Source organism: Heterocephalus glaber, unplaced genomic scaffold (assembly GCF_053883595.1).
Source record: "Heterocephalus glaber isolate CG9 unplaced genomic scaffold, H.glaber_assembly_v1.0 deba00001060, whole genome shotgun sequence".
NCBI classification, from domain to species: Eukaryota; Metazoa; Chordata; class Mammalia; order Rodentia; family Bathyergidae; genus Heterocephalus; species Heterocephalus glaber.
The window spans coordinates 2,162,426-2,175,382 of NW_028258185.1; the positions used below are offsets into that span (position 1 = coordinate 2,162,426).

Here is a 12,957-nt window from a genome sequence, read left to right on the forward strand (position 1 = left end):
AATCCTGCCTAGTTCCTGGCCTGCTGCTCTGGCCCTCTGGTCACAACACCTTCTGCTTCTTCTCTCCCCTGGCCTCTGCCTCTGCTCTCTAGTAGTAGCTGAGCCTATTGGGCCTTCTTGCTCCACTCTGTACCTATTCTTCCCATGTTCCTCTTACTATCTTCAGAATCTCAACCTCTTAATTCTCATCATGATGAACTCTCATATGGTGCCTCACTGTGTTGGTTAGTTATCAAGTTCTTGCCCCTATAGTTCTGTCCCTGAGGCTCAGCATTACATGAGAATTATCTCTACCCTTTTCATTCCAGAAACCTCTGCTTGCATTCTAGTCAAGAAAAAGACAGCTCCATTCTAATTTGTTTTGGCCCAAGAATACTCCCACCTTACCTGAGCTATGAACCTTCCATGCAGCAACTGTGAAAGCGCAAATATCTGGTCCTCTGATGAACAGAATTTGTGCTCCCACAATGTTTTTTCTGCTCTCTGCTTTCTTGTAAATGCTAAATAAAACAGATTTATAAAATTATGCAGCTCAGAATTTCTTAATGTGCATAAACTTGCTTGACAGTAGGTATCCAGAGCCATTACAGGGTACATACATCTGAGGTAGAATTATTTTTCTAGAATTGCAATCTGAGAAGAAAGTGCAAACACAGAAAGGTGTACAGACATGGATTTGCATCACAACAATCATCACAACTGAGAAAAATTTGAAATATGAGCTAGGAACAGACTGAGACACTTATTTCTGCAAAACAAGAATGAAAATTTCCTCCTTATCATACCCCAAACTTCTCAGAGACTCAAAGAAACAATGTCCACATTACTCAGAAGATACTGTCCTATGCTTCTTTTGAGAGTGAACTGGCTTTGTTAGGCATCTATAGATGAGAAGGGAAACTCAGTGTATGGTGAGTGGGTAAGTTGTTAACTTGTGCTTTCCTAAGGCATGTTAATCTATGGTTCCTCTGCAAGTGACAATGATCTCCCTAACATTCTAGCTCACATCATTAGAGGGATTTTCTTGGATTTACTAATTTAAAGAAAGTCTTGATCCTGCTATACAGGTGTCCATCTGAGTTCACTTGTAATCTTTCCTCCAGCAGCACAGGAAAGCTCCAGCATTGGGATCACTTCACTTTCTTCCCAGACTTCTCCAATAGCAGATATGTGACAAATTATCTAAGCCCACTTATACCACATACTATTATATAGCAAGGAGGCATAATTGAAAGGAAAATAACTGATAGGAAAATTATATAGCATTTGGCAAGAGACAACAGTAAGGTTAAATAAACTTTATTAACACATGCGTACATGTGTATGTGTGCTTATATATGTATACATATGTAATATATATCATATATATTAAAATCAAATAAAAATACTCAGGACATATATATATATATATATATACATAAATTTATATAGAGACATATAAAGTGTAATACAGCAAAAGTACAAGGGATTCTATGTCAATAAATTTGATACTTTGATGAAATGAGCCAAATCTTTGAATGACACAATATATCCAGACTCACATAAGGAGAAATAATCAGGATGTCCACATACCTATTAATGAACTGAGTCGTTGATTAATATGTAACCTTTTAAAGTGAAAACAACTGGGCCAAGATATTTTCATTGGTTCACTGTACCAACATTTACTAATGAATTGGTATCAAACTTCTACAACATCTCCCTGGAAACAGAAGCAGGGGGAATACTTCTGACTCAATCTGTCCAGGTCAGTATTAGTATGACACCAAAAACTGCATAAAAACATTTTGAGAAAGGAAAACTACAGACTAATACATTGTATGGACATAACACAAAAACATTTAACAAAATAGTATCAAATTGAAAACTATCAAATATATAGAGAATTATGCACCATGACTAAGCAGGATTTATTCTACTTTAACATTTGGAAGCAATTAATATGATTCATTACTAGAAACTACCAAAAAAGAAGTCAATTTGATCATCTGATAATGCAGAAAAGTATATATGACACCATTCAGATAATGCAAAATGTATATATGAGATAATTCAATATCCATTCAGATTAAAATAAACACAAACCTCTCAGCACACAAGGAAAGAGGGTAAAGTCTTCCATTTGGTAAAGAACATCTTGAAGAGTCCTAGAACTAATGTCATACTTAATGGTGAGAAACTGGATTATTTCCCCCTAGAATTTGGAAGAAATCAAGCCTGTACTTTCTCTTGGCTGTTATTCACATGGTACTGTCTAACTGGAGTAATGAGATTAAAAAAAAAAGCGCAATAAAACAAATTAGAAATGAAGAAATAAGACTATTTTATCCTCATATGACATTTTAGCTTATGTAGAAAATCTGATGAATCTGTAAAAATAAACCTGGAAGTAATAAGAATAGTCAGCAAAGTGGCAGGGTACAGGCTACTATACAAAAGTAAGTATTTTTCTTATATACCAGACGTGAAGAACTGCAATTCGAAATTTTAAAAAATCAAGAACCATTCACACTATCACCAAAAGATGAAGTACTTAGATTTAATCTGACAAAATATGTAAAGAATATAAATTATAAAATACTGATGAAAGAAATTGAAAATGCAAATAAATGAAAAAATATGCCTTAGTCCTGGTTTGGAAGACTCCATATTATTAAGGTATCTTTTCTTCTAACTTAATATACAAAGTTTACACAATCTCAATTTAAGTCTCAGCAAGGTATTTGGTAAACATGAACAAACTGAATAAAGTTATGTGGCTAGATAAAAGATAATTATAAGATAAGTAGCCAAAACACAGGACATTTTGAGAATGATGAAACTCTGACATATGATACCATAGTGGTAAAATCATGACCCTATCCTTTTCTCAAATCCATACAATTCTATACCACAAAGTCAACATTAATGTATGACATTTAAAAAATATAATAACCTGAAACATCACACAATAGAGTGCACAATGAGACAAAAAAATTGAACTACATAAAAATACATGAAATAGCCCTAGTGAAGGAGGAAGGGAGATAAATGGCTAACCTAAGAACCTTTGGAAATGAGAGACATCTTTAAGGCCACAGGCGAAAGGCACTGTTTATAAGCACTGTTTTCTAGTTCATAAGGTTGATCCCATAGAGAAATAGCTTAAGCATTCTGAACACATTATACCTGAATATCAGTCAGTGTTCTTCAGAGAAACAAGATAGGTGATAGACAGACAGATAGATAGTATGTGCCACTTGTGATTTTAGAGGTTGACAAGTTCTCAAGATCTGAAATCAGAAAGGTGAAGACACAGGACAGCCTATGTTTTAGTCCTTTAAATCCAAAGGCAGGAAAAAAACAATGCCTTAGCTCAAAGGCAGTCGGGCAAACAAAGTGCCCTCTGACTCAGCTTTTTGTTCCATCCAGTCTTTAAATTAATTTGAAGAGGCCTACTCACATTAGTGAGGGCAATTTGCTTTACTCATTCTACCAATTCAAATGTTAATCTCACACAAAAACATACTCACAGGCACATCTAGAATAATGTTTCACCCAATATTGGGACAAACTGTATCTCATACAAGTTGATAGGAAAAATAAATATAACATTTAAAATAAACCATGACAGCATAAATTGTGAAATAACACAATCAAATAAATGGATAGCACACCGTTGGAGCCAGATTTTTCAGTTTTTGGGTGAGGTTGCAAATAAGCAAGGGAAGTAACTAGAATAATCCCTATGGTCATGATTTAGAGTTGGACACATCAGTATGAACTTATGTTTAGCTTCATGTAGATACAAATGGTTGCACATAACAATATATGGAAATGTGTATATATATGCAAGACTATAATGATATATTATTAATTTATATTATGTATTAATAATCATATATATATATATTCTGCCAAAAATGTATACACATTTCAGAAAAGAAAAACTTGTATCAATATTTTAAATTTATTGAGAAATCATGAGATTAATACAAGTTACCTTTGGACTCTATAATTATGAGAGGTTCTCAAAATTGTGGCGATTAGCTTCCAGACCTTTATTAGTATGGCAAAATGCTGCTTGGGTAACCATGGTCATTGAGATTGCTGCACATGCACTTTCAATTTCTTCTGTAAGGGCTGGCAGGGTAGTTAGTGGGTTTTCTGTGATATACAACATCCTCTAGGGTCCCCAATACAAGGGTAACTACATTCTCTCTCTCCCCCCCTCCTTTCCTCCCTCCCCCTCTCGCTCTGTCTCTGTCTGTCTCTCTCTCTCTCTATATTTCCTTTCTTTGCTGTATCACCTATCAGGGCCTAGAAGCACTGATTCTCAGTAGCAGTGTCCACATCTTATGCCTAGATCTTGGGTTCTAATGCTATTACCCAACATTAGTGTTATGGATAATTTTATGTATCAACATGACTGGGCCACAAAGACTCCCAGGTACTTTGGGTACTTGGTCAAAGATGATTCTAGGTGTTTCTGTGAGAATGTTTTCAGATGAAATTAACATTTGAATCAGTAGTCTGAGTAAAGAAAGTTTCCTTCTCCAATGTGAGCAGGCCCCATCCAATCAGCTGGAGGCTCCAATAGAACAAAAGGCTGAGCCCCCTCTGAGTGAGGGAGGATTCTCCTACTCATCAACTCTGAACTAGGACATTAGTTCTTCCTGGTCTCCAGCCTTCACACTCAAACTGGCAGGTCAGCTCTATAGATTTTGGATTTGCCCCCTCCATAAGCATGTGAGCCAATTCCTTGAGGTAAATCTTTTTAGACCTTGAGGTCTAGTTGGTTCTGCTTTTCTGAAGAACCTTACAAATATAAAGAAGAGTGAGGATCCATTGGAGAAATAATTGATTTTAGGAAATATATAAGATAATTTTGGAGCATTTTGCCATGGCAGAAAGTAAGGAAAGTGTCAAAAATAACAAAAACAAACAAAAACCCAAAATGGACAAAGCTCCCAATGGCCAAACTAGAGCAATTTAAGCCAATTAGTCAATCAATAAATGCATTCAGTTATGACCCAAAGTATGAAATAAATATTCACAAGCCTAAACAGCTAAAAGTAAATGATTCAATAAACAAACCAGTGAGAAAGGGTAGACACCTCTCATGCAGAAGGATTCCAAATAATTCTTCCCTCAGTGAAGCAGAATGTAAATCCTCTCCTCCAAATAAAGCTGTGATAAATGACTTCCTTCCAGAAAGTACAATAAGGAAAGGAGGTAATAGAATAACTTTACAGTAGAGAAGTCTGAGTCCACTCCATTAACGAAGTGACTAACATTAATAACAGCAGTCATAACTTGTGTTGATAGCATCTATCTTTCATGCAGCATGATGAAAATGAAAATTTGCCTCTGTGATCCTCCTCTCAAAGCCCTCTAATCCCAGTTTAATCATTAGCAAAACATCAAAATCTGACTAAGGAGATTCTAAAACCACTGGCCAGTGTTCCCCCAAACTTTTAAGGTCACCAAAACAAGAAAAATCTGACAACTATCTCAGAGAAGAGGAGCTTAAGGAGACATACAATGAGGTTGTGATGTAGCATTCTTATAGGATTCTGAAACAGAAAAAGGACATTGGATAAAAACTAAGAAAATGTGAATGAAGTCTGTGCTAGTTGATAATATATTTACACTGGCTTATTACTTGTGACAAATGTAACATACCATTGTGCTATATTGATAGTAGAAGAAGCAAAGTGTAGTGGATATAGGACTTCTCTGTACTATCTTCATGATTTTTCTTATATATCTAGAACTATTCCAAAATAGCAATTTCATTTAAAATTCTAAGGGGTTCAAAGTGGTACCTGTATTTTTAAAATTAACACTAGTTTTGTATGCAAAGCTACAAAACTCTGGGAGTAGGAAGAGAACTGAAGGATATATGCTAAAATAATATCTGTAATCTCAGATTGATTTAAGGCTTACTGACATGTATCTCTTTTAAATTTTTATACTGTCTGAATTTTTAAGTGTTGAGCACATATTAGAGAGCTATTAGAAACATCACTACAAAGGTATTTCAAAAGAGATAGGGAAAGTTTCCCCTGAAGATGATTTACAAGGGGTGATAAAAAAGTTTTAAAATTTATTTCAATAGAAGACATTTTCATTAGTCACCCTCAAAACACACTTATCCCATCATTCTTGTCACTTTCAGTTCTTTTTTTAGGCATAGATGCACAATCTCTTTGTAAGAAGGGAATACTATTAAATGTGCCATAAAATTAAAATGGGATTAAGGTGCCTCCTTATGACAACAGGAAGAGCACTTGGTGAGTAAAACAGAAGGAAGTCAGATTTATTCTTCAAGAAGTTCAATTTTGCCTTTGCTGTATTCCACTGCCATGAACTGTTGCCCCTCTGCCACTCTGTCTTGGAGCCAGTCGATTAGGGACTAAAACCTCTACAAACTAAATATATGGAAACAATAACAAGAAGCACTGATCTTGAACATTTCTATGAAATTCTACCATGATAGGGAAACAGATGCTGCTTTCCCATCAGACATGCATTTCCAGAAGGCTTCTGGGTCACCATGTCACAGCTCCCACTGCAGAGGAGGCTTCCAGTTCAACATGCCACAGCTCCCAGTGCAGAGGAGGCTTCTGGGTCAGTGTGCCACAGCTCCCAGCACAGAGGAGGCTTCTGGGTCACCATGCCATAGCTCCCAGTACAGAGTAGGAGGCTTCCAGGCCAACCTACCACCACTCCCAGCACAGAGGAGGTGAGCCACGCAGGTGCCTGCAGCATCCCCTCCCCCCCACCCCCACTTAAATGAGAAGACACGTAAACAAGCCTCAGAACCAGACTTCCAGATCACCTACAGCAACCCCAAAGGAAAATGAGATGGAACATTCTGATACTCACCCACCTGGACTCCTTGAACTAGTAATGAAAGAGGACCTGGAAAAAATGAAATCAGAAATAATTTCTCACATAACAGCAGAGATTGTGCCCATAGTGCAAGACATGACTAATAAATCTACAGAGGACACAGATAAAAAAATAGAGGAGCTGAGGAACATGATGGAATCCCAACATAGGAAATAAATGGAATCCATGAAATAGATGCAAACAGATTTCCAGGAGATTAAAAACTCCATTGAAAGTCTATGCAGTAGAATGAACCAATGTGAAGACAGAACTTCAGATGTAGAAGATAAGATTGCAATTTGTGACCAGGGAAAGAAAAATTGCTTCAAAATTGTATGGGACCACAAGAAATCAATCCAGCAACTGCTAGATGATGCAAAGAAGAATAACATAAGACTGATTGGAGTCAATGAAGAAATAGGAGAGAGTGCAGATGACATAAAAAAAACTGTTCACAGAAGTGATGGCATAAAACTTCCCAAGCAGGGGAAAAGAACTTGACATATATATAAGTAAGCCATATAGGACTCCAACTAGCCTTGATCAAAAAAAAAAATCTACACATAGGGATGTAATTGTTAAGATTCCAGAAACTGAACAGAAGAACAAGCAGTTAGAGAAAAGAAACAAATCACATACAAAGGAAAGCTCATCAGAATCACAGCAGATTTCTCAATGCAAACCCTCAAGGCAAGAAGAACTTGGAGTGACATATTTTGAGCCCTAAAGGAAAACAAACTCCAACCCAGATTGATGTACCCTGCAAAGCTATCTTTCAAAATTGATGGAGATATAAGATACTTTCATGACAAAGAGCACTTTAGGAACTTCGTGAATACCAAACCAGCACTCCAAACAATTTTAGACAAAATCCTAGGAAAAGACAATGAGGATCACAACTCCAGGAAGCCCAGCAGAATGAATCCACCAGGCACTACAAGAAATAAAAGCAAAGGGGGAGAATCCAACGAAAAGAAAAAGTCATGACAATGATAAGTCAATACATATCAGTTATAACAATCAATGCTAATGGTCTCAACTCACCAATCAAAAGAAATAGACTGGCAGAATGGGTCAAGAAGCAAGATTCAACAATATGCTGCATACAGGAAACACACTTAATTCAAAAAAATTAATAGATTGAAAGTTAAAGGGTGGAAAACAATACTCCATGTGACAGGAACCTAAAAAAAAGCAGGAGTAGCTATCTTCTTTGCAGACCAAGTGGATTTCAAGCCCACACTGATTAAGAAAGACAAAGAAGGACACTATATCTTTGTAAAGGGAACAATCCAAGAGGAAGAGATGACAATCATAAATATCTATGCACCAAACACTAGTGCATCCAACTATATAAAACAAATGCTAATGGACATGAAAAATCAAATAAGTAATAATACAGTAGTACTGGGGGACCTCAATACCCCATTGCCACAAATAGATAGATCAACTAGACAAAAAACAAGCAACAAAATACTAGAACTCAATCAAACTCTTGAACAAATGAACTTAACAGATGTTTACAGAGTGTTCCACCCCACAAAATCAGAATCACATTCTTTTCAGCTGCGCATGGGTCATTCTCCAAAACAGACCACATACTTGCTCACAGAACATATTTAGGCAAGTGCAAAGGAAATTTAGCTTTCAGTTGCTGTGATGCTGAGATCAAAATGTTTTTCATTTTTGTCAAGTTGACATTGTATCTAAGAAGACAGCATTGCTGTTCATTGTCCCTGAAAGAGTCTACTATAGTCTTCTAGCCCAGACACATAGTGTACTGCTTCAGCCCATACTTTACATAGCTATACAATTGAAAGCTATATTTTGCTATCTTGTACAATAATTTACACAAACAGACAAACTTCTGAAAGCAAATGGTCCTTCATATAAAGTCTTACTTTTATCAAACAAATAAACTATATAGCCATCATAGCCTCTAACTCTACATAGAACACAATGAGAAGCTGGTTTCCAAGGATCCAGAGAAATTCCTGTCTCTGAATGTAGCTCTTGATAATCAGTATTTATTCCAGTTTCACACACAATACGAGACTGTAATGAATGAAGATTTTCACCAGGTGGTAACAGAGAAGAAATTATCTTTGCAGAAGCCATATTTAGGATGTGCACAATCTTCAAAGTCAAAATATGATCCATTAATACAAAACATCTTGGCTGCTTTCAAGTAAGGTCAATAAGTCCCCTTTCTGCTGTGGGTCCCAATTCAGCATCGACTGTAGCTAGTTTTCCATAGGCTCTACTATCAAACTACAAAGGCTATTTGGCTGAGGTAAATGGCTACTAAACCAAACTCCTCTTGTCATCTCTTCACTCACAAATATACATTTTGGATCCTTCTTAATTTTTTCACTTCAGGTAAATGGTTGCAGATGATGCAAAAAAGGCCTATATCCAGCAATATATCAAACACCATTTGTCCCAAAGCTGCAATAATCAACAGTGGCTGTGTAAGTCTTCTCAAACAGTTCTGGGGCCAGATAATGCAGTGTTCCCACAAAAGACATCCAGGGACTTCCTTGATCAACATCTTTGGCATATCCCACATCAATTATTTTGTGCATTACCTTTCCACCAACATCTTAAAGAATTATATTTCAGGTTTTAGATCTTGATGTATAATTTTATTTTCATGCAAATATGGAATCCCAGACCCTATGTCACCAAGTAAAGAAAGTATCTGGCTTTAAGCCTACAACAATTTTCTGGTTATTTAGTAGCTTCCAGAGATCTCCCCCAGAACAGTATTCCATTACTAGAAGAGGCACATCATTAATTTAAAAAAAAATTGAGTTCCTCTGGAACATTACAGGCTTTTACAACATTGGCATGATTCAACTTCTCATAATTTGGATTTCATGGCACCACTGTTCTCTGTTTTTAGTACATAATTCTAGGTGCCAAGACTTAATAGCTATTTTGAGATCAAGTTCCCAATGCTGGTACAGATAGACATTCTGGAAACCTCCTATGCCAAGCTGCTCCTGCATCTCCCTGGCCTGACAGTGCCAGGCCACATCCCAGGGAGTGGGGGTCACTCCATGGGGCGGAAAGGCAGGCAGCTTCAGGTTCCACCACTGTTCCAAGGCCAGATCTTGCCACTTTCTGAAACAGTTCTGGAAGTTCTCTTTCATGAGTGTGTTTACTAGTGTTATCAAAAATATAGTCAATACTGTTGCCAAGAGCCATTTTAAAAACATTACTGTGCATCTTCACTCACCTTACTCACTGGAATTCTGGCTCTTTACCAAAATCAAAAAGATCATGAAAGGTAAATGTTTTGAATTGATTCAGGACACTAAGTCAACACAATAGCACAGCTAAAGTAACTCGTGGCCTGTTGGGAGGCAGGCCACACACCAGGAGGTGAGCAGCAGGCAGACAAGCTAAGCTTCATCTATATCTGTCACTGCTCCCTATTACTTACATTACTGCCCGATCTCTGCTCCTATCAGATCAGCAGTGGCATTAGATTCTTATAGGAGCAGGAAGTCTACCATGAACTGTGCATGTGAGTGATCTAGGTTGTGGGCTCCTTATGAGCACCTAATGACTGTTGATCTGAGATGGAGTTGAGATGGTGATGCTAGCACCCGAGGATGGCTGCAAATACAGATTAACATTAGCAGAGAAGTTTGACTGCACAGAGACCATAATAACTTAATTGCTTGCAGATTCATATCAACACTCTACCTGTGACTGTTAAGTAAAAATTAAGCTACATCTGGTGGCAGACATTATAATGGCAAGTAAGTTGATGTACTTCAATAGTCTGGCTACATCTCGTGGCAGGCTTTAATCAGAATTTGGCATTTATTTTAGCCCATGAGTGGTCTGCCCTTTATTTTATGTATCATTTCCACCTACATCTCTTTCTTATACTGTGAATTTTCCTCAGTCATAGTTTTGGTAAGCCCACAAGTTAACCCTAGCTGATATGAGTAAAAAGCAAACATCACTGGACAGTTTATTTCAAAAGGGGGAAGATCCAATGATGAGACACCAGAAGACTCTAAGACTGCCACAAAAGAAGTCACATTTAGAAGAAAATACCAAGAGTTATACTTAAATTACAGGTTTGTTGCAACAGGTGATTCATATTGTCTCAGCCAGCATTGTATATTTTTCTCTTTTTTTTTTGGTACCAGAGATCGAACTCGGGACCTTGCGCTTGCGAGTCAGATGGAACCACTGACATAATCCCCAACCCTCAGCTTTGTATAATATGTGGCAACTGCCTATCTAACAAAGCATGAAACCTCCAACATTTTGGAGTATTCCAAAAGAAAAAAATGTGAATACAAAGAACAAAAGCAATTATTGAAGGCCACCACTTAATTCATCAAACGTATCTACACTGGGAAAGCCATTCTTGGTGACTTACCACATTGCTAAAGCGAAGAACCCCTTACTACTGGTGAAGAGTTGATCCTGCCTGCTGCTAACAACATATGTCAACAACTTTCAGCAGAGGTTAAAGTTCAAAAAGTGGCATGTGTTTCTCTTTGAGCTACACCATAACTAGATGAGTTGATGAAATAGCAGAGGATATTGAAACACAATTGTTAGAGAGGATTAACGAGTCACTGTGCTATGCAATCCAGGTTGATGAGTCTACCAATGTTGACGACATGACAACAATGGTCACTGTTGTTTGATATGTATTTTTAGGAGGATGTGCATGAGGATATATACACTTTTGGTGCCAACTAGCACCACAGCTGCAGAGCTATTCAAGCGTCTGAAAACTGAATTGGTCAGTTTGTGTTGGTATGTATATGCATAGACAGAGTGCCTGCCATGACTGGATGTCTTTCTGGTTTCACCACTATCAAAGCGGTCACTTCTAAATGTGAGTCTACACATTGTCATCCATAGAGAAATGATAATTAGCTGAAAATGTCATCTGAACTTAATATTTTGTAGGATGTGATTAAAATTATCCACATTAAAGCACATGCCTTAACTAACATCAGTTCACCAGCTCTGTGATGAGATGGACATAGACACACACATTTTTCTCTTAAACACAGAAGTAATATGCCTTTCCAAAGTAGGTCACAGGCCAGAGTTTTTGAATTATGAGAGGCACTCCAGAGATTTCTTTTAGAAAAACAGTAACCCCTGGCAACATACTTCAGTGATGCAGATAGAACAAATTGAATTCATTGAGCAGGTTGCATATGTCACATCAGTAAGACAACTGTGTTCAGGTTGGCAGATAAAGTAAATGAACTCAAAGCCAAAATGATATTATGGGTGGAATGAGTGAATATTGGGATTTTATGATATGTTTCTAACATTAGCTGAGATTTTGAAAGAAACTGAACCAGGGCCTTCTTTCTCTCAGCTGGTACATGATCACCTATCTAAGCTTCAAAAAGAGTTTGAGCATTACTTTCCAATCACAAAAGACCACTGGACTGGAATTGAATGGATCCACAACTCATTTGTGAATAAGTCAGAGAATCAATTTTATCCATGCTGGAAGAGGATCAACTGCTTGAGATCATAGATGATGGTGGGCTTAAAAGTTTGTTTGAGACAACTTCCAATCTCCATATGTTCTGGCTTAAAGTCCAGGTGGAATATCCTGAGATTGAAAAAAAAAAAACTCTGAAAAGCCTGCTCTCATTTCCAATATCTTATCTTTTCAAAGCAGGGTTTTCTGCAGTGACAGCAACCAAAATATGGTAGACTGGACATAAGCAATACACTTCATGTATCACTGCCTTCCATCCACCCCAGAGGAGACCATCTAATTGCAGGAAAACAAACTCAGGGTTCCCACTGATTAAGCATTATGATGAGCTGTGTATTTATTTTATTATATATTACAATGTAATAATAATAGAAATAAAGTACATAATAAATGTAGTGCCCTTGAATTATACTAAAATCACCACCCAATCTCCTGTCAATGGAAAAATTGACTTCTCCAAAATGAAACTTTGATGGAATTAATGTTGGGGACTGCTGCAACAGATAGATGCAATCTAGTTCAGATGCTGCTTCAAGAAAATCAGCTATAGAAAGACATCATTGAGGGCCGGGGATTTA

General features: G+C 37.1%; 1 pseudogene; it reads right to left on the reverse strand.

Annotated features, from left to right (window-relative positions):
- Positions 1 to 6,840: 6,840 nt before the first annotated feature.
- On the reverse strand, positions 6,841 to 11,389 carry LOC147828500 (inhibitor of nuclear factor kappa-B kinase subunit alpha pseudogene; annotated as a pseudogene).
- Between the last annotated feature and the right edge of the window lie 1,568 nt (positions 11,390 to 12,957).